This window comes from Oreochromis aureus, linkage group 3 (assembly GCF_013358895.1).
Source record: "Oreochromis aureus strain Israel breed Guangdong linkage group 3, ZZ_aureus, whole genome shotgun sequence".
Lineage (NCBI taxonomy): Eukaryota > Metazoa > Chordata > Actinopteri > Cichliformes > Cichlidae > Oreochromis > Oreochromis aureus.
This window is the reverse complement of record NC_052944.1, coordinates 121,984,807-122,005,153: the sequence shown is the minus strand read 5'-3', so window position 1 is coordinate 122,005,153 and position 20,347 is coordinate 121,984,807. Positions and strand designations below refer to the sequence as shown.

The 20,347-nt window shown below is 41.5% G+C and overlaps 1 pseudogene; it reads right to left on the bottom strand.

The window, feature by feature from the left end:
* The window catches only part of LOC120435212, a 91,279-nt pseudogene that overhangs the window by 3,652 nt on the left and 67,280 nt on the right, over positions 1–20,347 (bottom strand).

Below are 20,347 nucleotides of genomic sequence, written 5' to 3'. Positions count from 1 at the left end.
ACTCTCAACATGACTTATCAGTTATCATTAATGTTCCTGCAAACAGACTCCAGGGAGACCCCCTACATAAATATCCATGTACTATCCAGCTAGATTCGTGTGTCTGTCCCTGAAAATATTCCATGTGTGATTGTTCATGTCTCATCTGCACGAAACAAATAGGAAGTGAGTGAAGGACACTGGAAATGTTTTCAACTCTTCCTCCTCCATCAGACATTCTCTCCATACCTGAGAGTGTCCAGTCTCCAGCCTGGATCCTTCAGTCCAGCCGACAGCAGCTTCATTCCTGAGTCTCCTGGATGATTGTAGCTCAGGTCCAGCTCTCTCAGATGAGAGGGGTTGGAGCTCAGAGCTGAGGCCAGAGAAGTACAGCCTTCCTCTGCGATCAGACAGCCTGAGAGACTGCAGACACACAAAACAAAAATCCATCTGTCAACAACCATTTTCTCTTTGTCACATACAATAACATCTATCCATTTACATCCATTCAATGTAACTTTATTTATAAGTGACAATTCCCAACAGACAACAACAGTCATCTCAAGCTGTTTAGCTGTGTAAGGTAACAGCCTCCAATATTAGAGAGAAAGCCCCAACCATCAGACAATCCACTGTGAGCAGCACTTGGTGATGGTGGGAAGGAAGAACTTTCTTTGACACAAAGATCCTCCCAGTGAAAACAGGCTCCAGGAGGAGCATCTACCACGACTGGTTGCAGGGTGAGGGGAAAGAGAAGAGATGAGCTCAGGGAGACAAGAACAAAACACAAACTAAGGAGAGAGAAGACAAAAGTTAGGGACATGCAGTAGTGACATTTAAAAGCAGCACAAGTTAGAAGAGGGGAGTGGAGAAGAAAGCAGAGCATCATGGGATGTCCACCAACAGCCTGAGTCTATAGCAGCACAACTAATGGATGGCTAGCTGATCTTCAAAGTAGAGAGGGTGTCTGTCTCCTGAAATCAAACTGGGAGCTGCTTCCACACCAAGTCCAACATAGCCAGGCTGAGTTGTTAGATTAGTCCAAAGTAAAGTCAGAAAGTCATTATTTGTGTCACATAATACTGCAAATGTAGATCAAATATCCAACAGTTATTTCTAAATCTGATATTAAACAGTTTAAATTTTGAAAAAAAGCTGTAAAGACAACAGAAAGAGTCAATAAAAGCCTCTTTAGAGGGTCACCAGTTTAAAACTCAGATATTTAAACTGGTGATTCTCCTTGTCTGCTCCATTTCCTCTCTTTTAGCCTTTCTTTAGTTCTTTGGGTGGTAATCAAAGAGGAAAACACACGAGTCATGTGACGTGACATAAGGAGCGCTCTGACTGGTTGGGATTGACAAACTATGGTGCTGTTTGCAAGCTTAGCTTTGCAGTGCCAAGGAGATCTCTTAAATAGGGATGAGACACACCACATTGACGTTTCCAGACTTTGGAGCTTCTGAAGTGCAGATGTTTGGAAACGCTGCTCCAATGCATGATTCAAACACTCAGATCACGTGACCTCATCTGCCACAGGTGGCATACCTGCTGCTTCCAGGCATTGCCAGGCTCAGGAATTCCCATTTTTGATTGGCTGGTCTTTTGGACTGAGCCTTGTAATAATTGAATGATGCTTTTATAGCACTGCTTCAGTTTATTCCACACACATTCAGTCCTATCAGCAGAGAGAGAGCAACACACTGTCTGTAACACCATTAGAAGATCTCAGAGTTTTCACAACTTAAAGAAATGCATGGAATGGACGCTCGTGACTAGTCAAAATGAGCCTGTGAAAATGGGACAAACTTTGTATAAAGAAAGAAAACACATTTAGTCTTTTCATGGAAATCTATTGTTTTAAAAGTGATTCCAAATCAAAGCTAATGCCATGCCAGCTTGTAGCTTTGATTGACAGTGTGTAGATCAAGCCTAATGACACAAACTCCCAGAAAACCTCAAAATCAACATAATGCATCCAAAGTTTCATGGCTGGGAGCAAAACATGAGGCCAACAAACAGCTGTAAACCTGTGTGCTTATTACAGGAAACACAGCAGTTTGTTCTGTTTGACTAAACTGATTTGTCTGTAGTTGTGTTGTGAACTGTGCTGGTCTCGTCTGTGTCCCTGTTTCACAGAACAGCATCTTCAAGATGCACAGGCACAAATGCTTCCAATGTTTCAGTTTGACGAAGCCTGGCTTTGCCCATCACTGCTTTTAAAAGAGCGTTTGTGTTGCCAAGGACATCTTGTATTGGTCTCATGTCATGAATGGGAGTGTTTCAGGAGGCAGACTGAACCTTTGATGAGTTTGGTGTCTTAAATGAGGAATAAAAGGACACAAGCAACAAACTAAAGAGCATCTAAAAGAGGCCGGCAGCACATGAGGAGGATAAACTGAGACTGACATAAAGACTGAGGGAAGGACAGAGCCATTCATACACCTGAGGTCATCACAGGAGGGTCATGTGACACAGCTGAAACTCATCTAGACAACGTCTGACACCAGAGACCATACTTACAAAATAAAACAGGTTATACTGAACAACCATGAGTGGAACAGCGGAGTGACCTGAGCAGCAGGAGGGAGGGTGTTTCTCCAAAACATGTGTCCATCACAATTATGGACACATGTTGTGTATAATAAGTAGACTTGTTCAGATTTGTCAAGCACTTTTCTCTGTCAGTGTTTCACAGAATATCATCAAAGAGTCATGATAGTAGCTTGCCTCCACCAGTGTATGAATGTGAGCGTGAATGAATAATGTCATTGTAAAGCGCTTTAGGTGCCTTGAAAAGCGCTATATAAATCCAATGCATTATTATTATTATTATTATTATTATTATTATTATAGTGACCATTAGTTTCACTGTGGAGATGCTTATTCCAGCATCACTGACTTCATGGTTCCAGTTTCCATCACTAAGGACAACATGTAGCAATGCTGCTGTTAGCCATGTTAGCATGTTAGCTCCAACTGGTGGTCAGTGTGAGAGCAGAAGATGATATCAGTGACATCCAAACAAGGACGGAAGAGACTGTTGAAGGCAGCGAGCTGTGACTGCTGTGAACAGTGTTCTCACTCTATTGTCTCCCTGTGTCAACATGCATGAGGCTGTTTCAGCTGCTTAGTTATTCAGTGCAACACACCACAAACACCTTTATGAAACTAAATATACTGAGAGCACACTGCTATGGTTGCTGTGGTAACCATCCATATATTCAGCTGTTTGTGGCCGAGTCTGCTTCGTCATCCTTGGAAAAAACCCTCAAAGTTTGACGTGTTTTTGACTTGAAGCTTTTTGGGATTTGGTTTCATTTGTTGTTCTACACACTGTGAAACAAAGCTAGAAGGCGGTGGTGCAGTGGGGGACTCAAACCCAGGGCCTAACCTGCTCCAACAACGGCCACAGTCAGAAGGCTTTTATTAAGTCTTATTTTTTGTTCATTAGGAAAAAATCATTAATGAAGAGCACATGTTTATAGGGGCACATTCAGACCAATTACAACAGTCCATTCACACTGACCACCATCTTTTTAAATGTGAGTAAACACAACATGGTTCTGGTGCTGATGTGGTATCTGGGACAGGTGATGATTGATTGATTATACTTTATTCATCCCCAGGGAAATTGGGTTAAGGCTGCCAGCCGTGCCTGCGCCGTCTAACCCTTCCGACCATACATACAGTACACAAACATCACATGGGGAAGACAGGTCAGAGGGCTAAAACATGGAAAAGCACAACATGAGGAAAGATAAGGAGAAAAAAATAACTCCCCCCAGACTGAGCTCCAACAGGGAGATCAGTTTGAGAACAGAAAATAAACACCTCTGCACATAGCACATGAAAAAACTCTTAATACACCAAAGAAACACATGACAAGCAACAGGGATTGGTAAAGGGTAAGAAACATCCAATGTAGACAGTACATCCGGGCCTGCTGTCATGTTTCGGCTGTGTGCAGGCAGGAGAAGGACCCAAACGCAAAACTCACCGAAACAAAAGTGAACTCAAAACACTGATTTATTGGAGGCTAGCACGAAAAATATAACAAAACTAAACTGGGACATGGATAACTAACACACAGGGAAACACAGCCATGAGGGAGACTACGACACTGAAAAGAGAAACACAGGGCTTAAATACACAGAGGGATAACGAGGGAATGAGACACAGAAGGGGAGCACAGCTGGGAGTAATCAGGCTGGACGAGACAAGGGAAGCAAAACTAGAAACACTGACATGAGACACGGACATTCAAAGTAAAACAGGAAACACTGACTGAACTCTAGACATGTAAACTTAACAGCAACCGAGGAGACAGAACATAGGGACCTGAAACATGGGACAGAAAGGCACAGTAGACACAACATGGACATAACAACGCCACAGGGAAAAAGTAAAACAAAACACAGAACCTCTTAGAAAATAAAATAGAAACCTATTGACACGCAGACATGACTACATGAACTTGACGACAAAACAGACATGAAACACATGAAGGGGAAGGAAGACTAAACGGGTTGGAAGACACAAGGGGAATCTAATAACAAAGAACTATAACAACCTAGGCATGATGAAAAATGAACTGAAAACCTAGAGGGCTTAAACATAAACATGAACATAACCTAAAACTCCAAGACGCTGGGTCAAAAGACCCAGGATCGTGACACCTGCAGCCTATGCGCTGGTCTCCATGATCCACCGTCAGCATCGGAAGGGAATAAGCGTCAAAGGCGTTTGGAGGGGGGGGAGTAAGTGTATATCTGCATGTGTATATGTCTGTGTGCGTGTGTGTGTATGTGTCCAGAGTTCAGCTGAGACAGTGTCCTTCGCCCTGCCAGGCTAAGTAAACATTCTGATGATGATTTTGAACTCAGTCTGAGGTTTGATTATGCTGAACCTGCACTGCTTTCTCCTGTTTATGACAGATTTATACCCAAAGTCTCAGCTGGATAAAAAAGAAGTACCCAGAGGGACAAGTCCATTCCAACTACCGACCAATAACCTGCCTCAGTGCTACATGGAAGCTCCTGTCAGGCATCATATCAGCTAAGATGAACAGGCACATGGGTCAATACATGAGTGAGGCACAGAAAGGGATGGGCAAGAATACCAGAGGCGCAAAACACCAGCTACTGGTAGACAGAACAGTCAGGCAAAACTGCAAGACCAGGCTGACCAACCTGTTCTCTGCCTGGATTTATTACAAGAAGGCCTATGACTCAATGCCCCACAGCTGGATACTGGAATGCCTAGAATTGTACAAGATCAACAGGACCCTAAGAGCCTTCATCAGGAACTCAATGGGGATGTGGCGTACAACACTAGAGGCCAACTTCAAGCCCATAGCACAAGTTACCATCAGGTGCGGGATCTACCAAGAAGATGCTCTATCCAGATACAGACAGACAAAATGGTGGCAGCTAACCAACTGGACATAGTGGTGGTAGACAAACAGAAGAAGACCGCCGTAGTGATAGATGTAGCGGTTCCCAATAACAGCAACATCAAAAGGAACACGAGAAGCGTGAGAAATATCAAGGGCTCAGAGAAGAGCTTGAGAAGATGTGGAGGGTAAAGGTAACAGTGGTCCCAGTGATACTCCATACAAAACATTTCATTAATGCCCAATAGATACCAAAAACATGCAATTTGGACATTTCATTCCTACAGAAACAAATAAACAAACACGACTATGTAGAATTTTATATCGTAAGTCAGAGTTTAATAATCCACTTAAATGTAAATAAAACTTTCCCTGACAGCTTTATAAAGGTTACCTGTTTATGCAATAATACAATTCACATTTTAAATGATCATCTGTGGAAAAGCTTGAATCCTGACCTGAGAGTTTCCACTGCACACTGTGAACTCTTTAGTCCAGAAGACAGAAGCTTCACTCCTGAATCCTGCAGGTCATTGTTACTCAGGTCCAGCCGTCTCAGACTAGAGGACTGGGAGCTGAGGATTGAGGACAGAGCTTCACAGCTTCTCTCTAAGAGGTTACAGAGACTCAGTCTGAAAAACAAATTGTCTTTACATTAAATAACTTCATATGTTGAACCAAGACAACAAAAATTCATTTAACACAAAAAATATTAAATAAATAAACTCATTATAATATACATATGAAAAAAATGATTAAACATTTATAAATATATGAATACAAACATTAAAATTACATACAAAAACAGAGCATGTGGAATTTGTTAGGTAAACACAATGATTCCTCTACATCTAAATTGAAACCAGTGTGTAGATTTAATGTTACTTTACATGCTGGCACAGGCTTCAAAGTACTGTTGGACACTTTTGAAATTCTAATGTTTGTTATTACATACAGTTAAAAGTAATCCTTACTTTTAGCATGTTGTTGTTTACCATGTTTACCATGTTGATAGTTCCTCGCTAAATGCTTTATCTAAAATAAAACATTTTACCTCCTTCCCCAGAAAGACCACCTTATTTTGATTGGCCAGTTTCAGGAAGCATGCTGCTCGACCTCCTCTACCTTCTGATGTAGAAATTGTGAAAACAAACTGTAAACCTGCTTGTTAGAAGGTTTTATTATGTTATGCTAAAAAGTACATTTCATTTAATTTTACTAGATGTGTTTGCTCTTTTAGTATCCAGTTTAGATAGAGAAGTTAAACTCTGTGTAACCTTATCAGGAAGCCAGCTGTGCAAGTTAAACAGGAAGCTGAACGGTTGCAGGATGTGGAGACACAGCACAGTTCCTTTATCAGGTTTCCTGCACGTTTTTGTGAAACATGATATGCTTGGGTATAAATAAAGGCTGACAACTGCTGCAGGGTGTGAGTCTCCGTTTGAGTCCTAACCCGTGCACGTTAATCTGCAAACTTGTCTGAGTGTCATTATTCTGACCTGAGTTGCATTACAGGAAAACTCCTAACACTGCTATAAACATCATTCATAGCTGATGACTGAAATGAAAATTTCAACAAAGATGACAGCAGAAAAAAAGGGGCGTTTATGGCAGCTTCTTTGGACTGGTCTGCTGTAGTTTTTGACAACTGTGTTTTGACAACTGACAACCCCAGCTGTCATTAATAAAAATAAAATTAATTTTTAAAAGTATTTTACTAGTCATTTAAAACACAGAACAAGCTTTTCCTTTAAACTGGATGCAATTGTGGCAATTATAAAAAATAATAAACCGGCACTTTATTAATATCAGTGTGGCATGGGTGTGGTCTCTGGCCCGCTGCAAAGGAGGGGTGTCACAGTGAGTTCCCGGGGGGCGTGGAGGCGGGGTGACCAGGTGTGCTAGGGACACCTGATTGATTGTGTTCACAGATGGGGTGGTGTGGCAGCAATTTTTCACACCAGTCTATTAATCAACGAAAGACCAAGACAGACTTTTAATTCATTTGAGAGCCTGATGCTTAGCCTTGTCCACCTCAGCTGTAAAACTCAGAAACCAGTCTTATTTGTTATCATCTATCGTCCACCTGGGCCTTACACAGAGTTTCTGTCTGATTTCTCAGACATTTTATCTGATTTAGCGCTCAGCTCAGATAAAATAATTATTGTGGGTGATTTTAGCATTCATGTAGATGCTAAAAATGACAGCCTCAACACAGCCTTTAATCTGTTATCAGACTCAATTGGTTTCTCTCAAAATGTAAAATAACCCACTCACCACTGTAATCGCACTCTAGATCTTGTTGGGGAGTAGACTTTATCACAGTAGATAATAATAATAATAATAATAATAATAATGTACTGGATTTATATAGCGCTTTTCAAGGCACCCAAAGCGCTTTACAATGACATTATTCATTCACATTCATACACTGCTGGAGGCAAGCTACGGTTGTAGCCACAGCTGCCCTAGGGCAGACTGAGAGAAGCGAGGCTGCCATATTGCGCCATTGGCCCCTCTGGCCAACACCAGTAGGCGGTAGGGTAAAGTGTCTTGCCCAAGGACACAACGACCAGGACAGAGAGGCCGGGGATCGAACCGGCGACCTTCCGGTTACAGGTGCCCTTCCCAACCCCCTGAGCCACGGTCACCCCCCGTGTCTTTCTGAAAGCGCTGTAACTAAGTTTAAAAATATAATCCACCAACTGTTATCATCTTCAATGCCCTATACCAACATAGAGCAGAGCAGCTTCCTGAATGCTACTCCAACAGAGGTCGATTATCTTGTTAATAATTTTACCTCCTCTAGTGATGTGTCGGTCGCGAACAAAACGGCTCTTAGAGCCGACTCTCTGAAGTGAACGATGCGAGCCGGCTCCTTATTGGGAGCCGTGGGGTTTTTTTTCTTTCTCTCACCCTCTCCCTCTCTCTCGCACGTTTTTTTCTGCTTCACTACGCAAGCGAGCCTTGTGCTTTCCACTGGGAAGAGGGGCAGTAGTTACACTCGCAATAGCACAGGAACAGAGCGGGAGGGACAGAGAGCCAGGGACAACAACGTCACATTAGAAAGGTATAGTAATCATCCACAACTATTTTCAGTTGTGGATGATAAAGGATTCAGAAAGTTTATTCATGCAGGCCCATATGACAGAGAATGTGCATCTTCTTTTTGTTTACAAATTATTTCATATTTCTATTTAATTATGTTGTGGTTTGCACTGTTTTGTGTTGTTTCACTTTAAATTTGTTTGAAGGGAAAAAGTAAAATTTAAATAGTTAAAAGTTGAAACATAAATAGTTGGTTTTTGTATTATATGATTTATTTATTACATTTTATGTGGAGTGAATAAATAAAAGTATAGTTACGGTGGCCCCTAGAGACAAAACATGTACAAACCCCGAAGCACGTAAAAACTCCAAAACACGTAAAAACTCCAAAGCAGGTACAAACCATGAAGCACGTACAAACCCCAAAACATGTAAAAACTCCGAAGCACGTACAAACCTCAAAACACGTAGAAACACAACAGAAGTGCTCCAGGATGCTATGCGTAGTGTTGGGCTTTTGTTACCTAGTGGCTACACAAGCCAGGAAGTACCGACGGCCGGATTTGGTGTGTGGTAGTAACAGGTAAATGAACATTTTTTTAAATTATTTGAATATATAAGAGTGTCTGAGTATAAATACACAAACAATACACACATGCTTTCAATAGTGCAATTTAAGTGATTTAGGTAGCTCTGTTTTGGAAGTTCAGTTAATGCTAGAAATGTGTTTTGGAGTTTGCACATGCTTTGTCTCTAGGGGCCACCATATATATTTATAAATAATAAATATATATAAATAAAACCACGTTGTTGTTTTTTTTTACATTAGTAATTCCTTTTGTGCATGATTTTATATTGTTGTTAATAACAAATTAATTAAAGCAACAACACAACCTGAAGAGCCGGTTCGGAGCCGAAAGAGCCGGCTCTTTTTAGTGAGCCGAGCCGAAAGAGCCGGTTCTCTAAAAAGAACCGGAAATCCCATCACTAGCCACCTCACTGCGTACAAGAAGCACCTGTTAGGGTACCTGGGTCGTTGAGCCAGTGGTTTCGGTTTTGTACCTTTTTATGTTCTTATCTTACTTTGTTTTTGTGAAGGTTTTGGTTTCTGTTTTGCATTTCTAATTTTCCCCAGTTCGTCTTGATGTTTAATTATGTAGTTCTCAGGTTTGGGTTTCCATACTCCCTCTATACCAGTCAGTATACACAGTCCAGTCAGTTTCTGTGTCTGCCCTGTTCCCAAGTCTCTGTTACAGTGCCTGCTTGTGAGTCTGTGTCTATAAGTTCAGTCTGTTTCCTATTTTATTTTGAAGGTCCATGTCTTATGTTAATGTATCTGGTTTTGCTTCCCCTGTTTCATTAGGCCTGATTTGCCCCAGCTGTGTATCTCTCCTGTTACTCATTCCCTCTGTGTATTTAAGCCCTGTGTTTCTCTCTGTCTGTGTCGCGACCTACTTATAATAATAATAATAATAATAATAATAATAATAATGGATTGCATTTATATAGCGCTTTTCGAGAACCTCAAAGCGCTGGAAAACTCCATTATTCATTCACTCTCACATTCACACACTGGTGGAGGGAAGCTACAGTTGTAGCCACAGCTGCCCTGGGGTAGACTGACAGAAGCGAGGCTGCCATATTGTGCCATCTGGCCATCACCAGTAGGTGAAGTGTCTTGCCCAAGGACACAACAACCGAGACTGTCTGAGTCTTCTATCTGGGGCTCGAACTGGCAAGCTTCCAATTACAAGATGAACTGCCACCTCTTGAGCCACGATCGCCCTTGCTGTGTGTTCTGTCTGCGTAAGCAGCAGATGGCCCCGCCCCTCCCTGAGCCTGGTTCTGCCGGAGGTTTCTTCCTGTTAAAAGGGAGTTTTTCCTTCCCACTGTCACCAAAGTGCTTGCTCATAGAGGGTCATATGATTGTTGGGTTTTTCTCTGTATCTATTTTTATAGGATATACTGTATAATATAAAGCGCCTTGAGGCAACTTTTGTTGTGATTTGGGGCTGTATAAATAAAATTGAATTGAATTGAACTTTTTATGTTGCAGAGACAGTTGAGGAGTGCTGGTGAGCAGACGTGACAGCTAAGCAGAAGTGCTTGTGTCCCGAGCGTGTGCCGAAACCACAGTGAAGTATTACAATAAAAATAAATGTGCTGTCACCACACTAAGTGCCCTTGCGTTTATACGGCGGGGTTTTCCTCCTCCTAATTCTTTAGTTTTTTCATGCATTTATTAAATATTTTTGTGGCTAAAAATAATGAACTTACTGAGCTAAGTATGGGGTACAACTACCACAGGTAGGTTTGAAATTGTTGTGCCTTTAATAAATAAAATCATCACATGAAATGACATTTTGTGTTTAAATGGGTTATTTTTGTATAAAAGTATTTTTTTTTTGATAATGCTGAAAATTGCAATTATTAAAAACAAGTTTACTGCTTAGTTTAGAAGAGTAAAATAATTTAATATTAGGTTGTTCCATGTGCTATTGGGATGACCCAAACATGTCATAGACCTTTTTATAATTATTTGTATTTGTTTTCAACCAGTTAGACTGATTACCTATGGACCCACCATATGTTGGTTCACTGATGTGTGTTATAGGAACAAAGGTTTTAGAAACGCTGACTCTATCTGCTGCTATGAAACACTAAATTCATCACAGACTTGAAGACAAATAGTTAAACTCATTTTATTTAACAGTTTTACAGCACCTGTTAGCACCAAAAGTTTCGTTTTTTAATGGTTCATGCCTTTTATTAAGCAGAATCAACAATTTACAAATTAAGGTACAACCACATATTTACTTACAGAGCTTTGTTGGAGGCTTTGACCACTGGCAGCAGCCTCAGAAGAGCCTCCTCGGAAGCAATGTATTTCTTCAGGTCAAACACATCCAGATCTTTTTCTGATGACAGTAAGATGAAGACCAGAGCTGACCACTGAGCCGGAGACAGATTATCTGTCCGGAGATGTCCTAATTGTATAGATTGTTGGATCTCCTCCACTAGAGAACGATCATTCAGTTCATTCAGACAGTGGAGCAGATTGATGCTTTTCTCTGCAGACAGATTCTTACTGAGCTTCTTCTTGATGTACTGGATTGTTTTCTGATTGGTCTTTGAACTATTTCCTGTATGTGTCAGCAGGCCTCGTAGGAGAGTCTGATTGGTCTGCAGTGAAAGACCCAGGAGGAAGCGGAGGAACAAGTCCAGGTGTCCATTTGGACTCTGTAAGGCCTTGTCCACAGCAATCTGATGGAAAGATTGTAGGTTTTGTTTGTTAAATAATTTAGACTTCTGGGAGGTTATTTGTTCTTCCAGCAGATTGAGTCCAGAGTTGATGAAGGTCAGATGGACATGAAGAGCAGCCAGAAACTCCTGAACACTCAGATGGATGAAGCAGAACACCTTGTCCTGGTACAGTCCTCTCTCCTCTTTAAAGATCTGTGTGAACACTCCTGAGTACACTGAGGCTGCTCTGATATCGATGCCACACTCTGTCAGGTCTGATTCATAGAAGATCAGGTTTCCTTTCTGCAGCTGATCAAAAGCCAGTTTTCCCAGAGACTCCATCATCTTCCTGCTCTCTGGACTCCAGTGTGGATCTGTCTCAGCTCCTCCGTCATACTTGACCTTCTTCACTTTGGCCTGAACCACCAGGAAGTGGATGTACATCTCAGTCAGGGTCTTGGGCAGCTGTCCTCCTCTCTGGTTTCCAGCACATCCTCCAGAACTGTAGCAGTGATCCAGCAGAAGACTGGGATGTGGCACATGATGTGGAGGCTTTGTGATGTCTTGATGTGAGAGATGATCCTTCTGGCCTGCTTCTTATCTCGGAACCTCTTCCTGAAGTACTCCTCTTTGTTTGGGTCAGTGAACCCTCTGACCTCTGTCACAATGTCAATACAATCAGGAGGGATCTGATTGGCTGCTGCAGGTCGTGTGGTTATCCAGAGGTGAGCAGAGGGAAGCAGTTTCCCCCTGATGAGGTTTATCAGCAGCACATCCACTGAGGTGGACTTTCTAGGGTCAGTTAGGATTGTAGTTTTGTGGAAGTCCAGAGGAAGTCGACACTCATCCAGACCATCAAAGATGAACACAACCTGGAAGTCTTCAAAGCTGCAGATTCCTGCTTCTTTGGTTTCAGTAAAGAAGTGATGAACAAGTCCCACCAAGCTGAACTTTTCCTCTTTCAGCACATTCAGCTCTCTGAAAGTGAATGGAAATATGAACTGGATGTCCTGGTTGGCTTTGTCTTCAGCCCAGTCCAGGCTGTATTTCTGTGTTAAGACTGTTTTCCCAATGCCAGCCACTCCCTTTGTCAGCACTGTTCTGATTGGTTCATCTCTTCCAGGTGAGGCTTTAAAGATGTCTTCTTGTCTGATTGTTGTTTCTGGTCTGTCTGGTTTCCTGGATGCTGTTTCAATCTGTCTGACCTCATGTTCATCATTGACCTCTGCAGTCCCTCCCTCTGTGATGTAGAGCTCTGTGTAGATCTGATTCAGAAGGGTTGGGTTTCCTGCTTTAGCGATCCCCTCAAACACACACTGGAACTTCTTCTTTAGTGCAGATTTAAGGTTACGAGAACAAACTGCAGCTTGAAGTTCTGAATGAGAAAAAAAGTAGACTATTATTTGAAAGTGGAAATAAACACTTAATTCCAAAAATAATTAATCTTTAAAACATGTTGCTCCAACTCATAAGACATCAGTAAGTGTTTCATTCTTCCAGCAGCTTAACTCTTTAGGGCATGGGTAGGCAACTTCAAGCCTCAAGGGCCGGTGTCCTGCAGGTTTTAGATGCGTCCTTGATCCAACACAGCTGATTTAAATGGCTAAATTACCTCCTCAATATGTCTTGAAGTTCTCCAGGGGCCTGGTAATTAACTAGTAATTTCATTCAGGTGTGTTGACCCAGGGTGATATCCAAAACCTGCAGGATACCGGCCCTCGAGGCCTGGAGTTGGAGACCCCTGCTTTAGAGAAATCCTCTTACTGCTCTCCAGGCGGTCAGCCATCTCCTCCTGCTTCATTCTCCTCAGGAAGTCCACTGTGATCTTCACAAATGCCTCTCTGCTGCTGCTCCTCTGACTCTCTAAGCATTCGGAGTAATCTGGACTCAGAACCTTTTGGATCTTCTTTAGCTCGTTCTTCGCAAAAGTGATAATGTTGTCCTCCAGCAGCTGGAACAGAATATTTATGAATGAGCCAAACAGACTGAAATCATGGAGCCAAACATCAGATCCATGTTGGACACACTGACAATCCACTGGTCTACAAAGAGCAGCATGGAGATGACTGTGGACAGAACAGATGTAACAGTAGTTGTTGTACATGTACAGACCATAAATATGGAGTCCAGTTGTGTTTGATGCTGCTGGGCAGACTGACCACTGGGAACCTCTGAGCTCTGCTGGTCCACTCTGTGGAGGAACCATGAAGGATTAGTTCAATCACAGGATAAAGAACCAATAGTTTTTCACTCAAATAACTTCATCTGAATTATGTTTGTCAAGTTTTAAATTCTCAGATTCTGAAAATATTGGTAATTTACAGTATGGGTTTTATGGACTCCCTTTCAGTGATGATGGATGATGTTGCAGAAGCTCAGAACAAAGTTTGAGATTTCATTAATCGGAAAAAATAGCAAATATTTTTGAACCTCCTCGCTTAACCCCACAATTTTATATGCTAACCTTTTTTTTTTTTTTTAATTACTGTTCATACCAACAATATTGATTTGTAAATGATTATCTACAAAATGCTACAAGATATTTTCAAAAAACAGTTTTATTGATTATAAAATAGACCATATCATTTCAACAGATATCCAAGTTTATGATATTAGCATCGGTATCAGACATAAAAGTAGTATTGTACCATCTCTAGTTGAAATAGTTTTTGATCTTTAACCTGAGTGTCACGGTTAGCCGGTGCTAGCCGTGTGGAAGTATTTAGGACCAGAAGCAGCAGCTCAGGTGCAGGTGAGTATTTATTGACAGGAGTACAAATCAACAGACATGGCGGGCGACATGAACAGGAAAACCTAAACTGGGTAAACTAACAAAACAAACCAGAAACAAAGAAGCAAGGAGGTCCGGGGAAATACACATGGAGAGACGCAGGGAGACCGAGGGGAAACAACACAGATGAACCAGCAACGACAAAGACACCAGACACGACTAAATTACACTCAGAGAACACAGGGAGATTACACACAGCTGGGAGAGATTAACCTGACGAGACAAGGGAGGCAAACTGAAAACACACACATCAGACGCAGACCCTCACAATAAAACAGGAAACACATACACACAAAGACACAGACTAGGAACGCGGACTTAGCACAGGAACAGATGGGCAGAACAGAATAACACTAAACAGGGGGAAGAACAGAACCAACATCACACTAAAGGAAAACACAAAACGCTGGGTCAAAAGGACCCAGGATCATTACACTGAGATTCTGGTGTTTCTGCTAAAATACATTTATATTTAAAAGTCGATTCAGGATTTAATGAATCGATATCGCGTTATTCAAGTTACTCACCTCTCTCTAACTCCCTGCACTTTCAAACGTCCACATGCGAAAGACTACAGGAATATCTGGACCACGGCCCATCAGAGAGGTCCAACCCCTGACTATCTCTGATTGGTTTATACCATGATATGGGCATAATGTGTGTCTTTTGTTGACCACATGAAGGCTTTAAGGGTGCGGAGACTAAAGTTTTGTCAGATGCAGTGAAATCTACAACAACAGCAGGAGATGTTTCTGGAGTTTAAACAGTCACAGATCTCAAACAACCTGTTGTCATGGTGATAGTCTACACATTCATTGTCAGTGTAGTTATGCTTCAGCTCTGGATTTTCAGTTCAGAAACTTCTACAATGTTTCTGCTGGATTAGGAACCAGAGTTTGAGTTTGTTTGGTGCTTCTAAACCATTTTATTGTGGAGGTAAGCATGAACAACACAGAGCTCTAAGTTCTCACTCCTTCTTTCTTCCTCTCCAACATCAACTGAACACATTGCACCACAAAACACAGCAACACACTTCCTCAACACTGGGTGTGAGTGGATCCCTCTAGTAGTCCACCACATTATTATTATTCTTTGATTGTCCTTTGGAAGAACGACTTGTTTGCTTTGTGTCCCAGTCTGACTTTCTCCTGAGACTCAGTGATTCTACAAGAGGAGCAGCAGTAGGGAGATTTAGAGCTGAGTTAATAACACTAAATAAAATATGAGGTATGTGACATTTATTAGACATGATCTTGGAGAACAACAGTGATCTGGTAACATTATTCAACCAAGGCTGGGTTTTAGGTTTTAGACTCCTGGTTGTGAGATGACCAATGGAATCAACGATTTCAAAACTGGTTGAATTAAACAGAAAGTAAGTCGTTGTTTGTCTGAGTAGATGGATCAATGAAAAAGAAAGGCATGATTCAAGTTTTTATAAGAACAAACAAAATGATCAGCTGTATCTGAGGTGGAGGAACATTGGTACGATCTCTATCATGTGTGCATAGTGGGATATTTGATCATTTCTGATATCCTGGGACCAGTCAGGACTGCTCCTCAACAGTGGCTCAGGTATTTAAAACAGAAGAGTAGAAGAAACAAAGTGACCATGAAAAGAACAGGTAACAGCAGGCAGCAAGCCACACACACACAGCGCCATCTTGTCACAACCCTATGACAGGCAGCCTGGAGCTGAGCCTGCATGAACACCACTGTTGTTCAGTGTTGTCCTGATGTAGTCTCATTAACAGCAGCCAGCGTGATCCAGGCTTTAGCTGCTGAGTCTCTTTGTGACCTCTCAGACTGTTTAACAGATCATACACAAAGACATGAGAATCAGAGACAGAGCAGCTCTGTTCTTTAAAGACAAACATGAAAACCTAATCATTACAGACTTTCCCCACAGATATGAGCATCACTGTCCTCAAACAGCAAATGACCAAGTCTAACATTTTCATCTTTTCTCTTTCATTGTTTTCTTTTTAATGAATCTTTGTAACAATCTGAGGATTTTTCAGGTCAGATTTATCCAGGAAACACAAACATGTAAAGGAGTCATCACAGCTTTCTGACCTCATTGGTTCAGGTTCATCACTGAAGACTAGAGGCGGATCTTTGGACCTGTCACTCCTCAGAGACAGAAAGCTGGATCCTGCAGACTGTGACCTCTGACCTCTGCAGACACAAACATATTTTATTCAATGATAAATTCTCTGATAAAGTGATTGAAGCAGCTGTGATCACACAGACTGCAAATAATGCAGCTGTTTCCTGTCAGTAACAGTCCTCTTAGATTAGAGTTCAGCTTTTTACAGAAAAACAAATATCCCTGAATGCAACAGTGAGAAACAGTCTGCCTCTGTGGCTGTGATAGCTGCTGTTTGCAGTTGGACGAGGAAGGTGGCACAAACCTTTGTTTGCTTTCTAAAGCAGCGTATCATCCTCACAGAGCACAGCTGGCACGCTTGTTTCTGTTAGCTTAGCCACCAGACTACAGTCAAACTACTAGCAGCTGTTTCTATCATAGTTTAGGATCCAGATGTGTGAGGTCTAAATGTACACCTATGATTAAAATAAATAGTTAAAAGCAACCAAATATGTCCAAATGTGTCTTAAACCAGATAAACTGACAGTTACAGCTGAGCCTGTGTGTCCTTTGAGATCTCCTACAGAGTTGCATTTTAGAAACCAGGAAACATCAAAATCATTTAAATCAGACAACAAACAACAAACAGTGCCGCAGCAGCCATGGGGTGGAGTGCTGAGCTGTGACATGGAGAAGAGTCATGGACAGTTAGAGATGGTCATCTCACCTCTGATCTTTGGTCTGGCTCTCATGTTCCCCACACAGAGTGCTTTTAGAGGGAGGGACTCCCTCCTCTCTGTCCTCACACTGATCCATGCTGCTCAATTCAGCTCACACACACTTTCTACCATCACCTGCAGAGGAAACACAAATCATTCATGTGCACATCAACTGAAATCCTCCTTTCCATCATGTGTGCTGTCCAAATATCAGCTGCTTCTTTCCTGCTTCATCTCAGTGTCAGCTGAATGCAGTCAGACAGCAGTGTGAGGCAGAGGAAGCTGCCATCAGCTGCTCTACTATCAGTCCACTAGATGGAGCCATGAAGCTCACACGATGCATTCACTGACACACACTGATTCACTGTGACTGGAAGCTTCAGTCAGTTCAACACGCGTGAACAACATTTTAAACATTTCAGCTGATCCATGATTCAAAGAGGATCAGCAGAGTTAAAGCTTCTCACTAATTATTCCTACTGAGTTTGCAGAGAACTGCACACACACTGATTCACTGTTTGGGAAACTAGAAAAACATTCTTGTCATGAACTGGAGAATGATGTAGGAACAGAAAACACACGGGGGAATGCAGCTGAGACCAATTAGACACAATGAGACCAGGGGAAAAAATGAAACACACTGAACAAGGAATGCAAGACTTTGGCAATAAAACAGGAAACAATAGGACACACGACTGACACGTGAACTTCACAGAGGAGTTGAGGAAAGTCAGATGACAGGGATCTAGGGAACAAGAGAGACATGACGTGCTTGGGAAACATACAATGGATTACAAGGAGAGAAACAAGACACAAGGACTCACACAAACACACATGAATACAGACACACACAAAGACACAAAGGGCAAAGACACAAGGGGGAATCTAATAATCAAGGAACTAAACAGGAAATATAAGACACTCAAAGCAGCATAACAAAGACTATAAATGACCCAGAACATAAACCATAATACAAAATATCACCAAAACACAAGAAACTCAAAATGTTGGGTCAAGAGGACCCAGAACCATCACAGTACTTTCTTTTCTCTTCACTGTTGAGTGCAGACAGACTCCACATTAAACTATGACATCAGTATAAACTGAGACCATACTGTACTATGACAGTATCGTCTCTGCTGCTGCTGTCAGACTTTTTATTCACTCACTTCTCCCAGAGTTTCTAGTGAAGGTTTTACTCATCAATGAGAGTTAAAAACTTGCACTTACACGGTGACTACCAATAGAAGTTAGTGTGCTTCACTGTCAGGGCTGCGATGATTCATCCAGTAAGTCGAATGACTTGATAATAAAAATGTTTGTTTGATGCTTTGCATGGAGGCCCATTGTTGAATTTGCAGAGACAAAATAACCTCAGAACAAATGTGCAAACCACTGCAGTATAGAGCCATGTTATAAACAATTATAATAATAATAAGGTCAATATAAGTGATTTTTTTGTTTGACTGAACTAACAAAAAAGCATCACATATAATGTAACAAACAGTCAAATCAGGTTAAGTCCATTATCAGCATTTGGAGGATCTTCTTATCTTTCTCTTCACTGCTCACCTCTTACACAGTGTTCACACAGTTTGCTAGCTTCACCGTCATCAGTCCTCTGTGTCTGCAGGCTGCCGTCACAATAAACACTTCACACCAGCAAAGAGGCTGAAGCTCACAGGTTAAAGATAAGCTGCCACACTGTATATAATAATTCACTTTCAACAGTAGATAGCCTGACTGTGGGCGTCTTTGCAGCCATAAACAGTTTAAACATTAAACACTGAATCATAAAAGAAGCTTAACCTGCAGCTCACAGGTTAAAGCTCAGCTGCTGCACCCAGTTATGAGTTTAAATAAATCATCAGTCAATATTTTCCCTCTCGGCACATTCACTTGGGCTTGGGGTGTTTTGAATGAGTGACACAGTTTGTTTCAAATGTTGTAAATAACAGAAGTCTTGAATTATGGAAGAAATATAGTATCATCAGAATTCACCTATTTTTAGACATTGAATTTATAACACTGAATTTTTATGCTCCACATTTCCCAGCAAAAATATTCACCTGCAAAAATTCACCTGCAAAAATTCACCTGCAAAATTGATGAACTTAAATGACCAGAGCAATCAGGACTAGATCGAGCCGAGAGGCTCTAAAAACACTTGTGTTGGGTTTGTGTTTCCACAAGCCCCCCTGGTTTTAGAGACGTATACACCATGAAGAAAACAAGTGAGTCAGCAAGGGAGGTCTCGTTGGTGTCTACCACGAAAATGACCCCAAATCCGACCTCCTCCCGCTGCCTTTTTATTGAGAAACAGTTCACACAAAAACACATCACAGCAAAGCAACTCCCACATGGTTCTAAGACAAGGCATTGTATGTATATGTGTGAACTTCTGTATGTATGTAAGAATGTGTGTGTGTGTGTGTGTGTGTGTGTGTGTGTGTGTGTGTGTGTGTGTGTGTGTCCTCCTCCTTACATCAAAAAAACCTTCACAAGGATGTGTCTTGTTACGAGTTCAAAATATTGGGGATGGATACAAGAGGAAAACCAAAATAACAACACTGGTCAGGCCGGGTCAGGTCAAAATGATGATTTTAATGCACACGTGTGGGAGATGAATACTGCATGCAGACAGCATCGATCTCTCACCAAAAATCACACAACAATAGTTTTTATGAACATCAGGGTATTAGAACGCCCCCTCATGCGTAAAGTAGGTACAATACAATCAACGTTGACAACTTTTAACACATTGAAAGAACATCTTCTTCTTCCCAAGGCCAGATCCTTCCCAGTAATCTTCCACTCTGCTTATCCCCTGGAACAAACAGTCTCTCCTGCAAGCACAATCAAACAGCTACAAGGCCTTGCAAACTGTTTTCTAAATATTTGAACTCTCACCTACACATGAGTTTAACTACTGCTTGTGTGTGTGCGTGTGTGCCTCGACCTCAGCACTCACTCTGTCTATAAGGACAGAGGCCAACTCTTCATGTGTGCAATAACCTAACTGAAACCATACATGTAATAAATGTTCTAATCAAATGCCACTACTCAAAGCTTAATAAAAGAATATA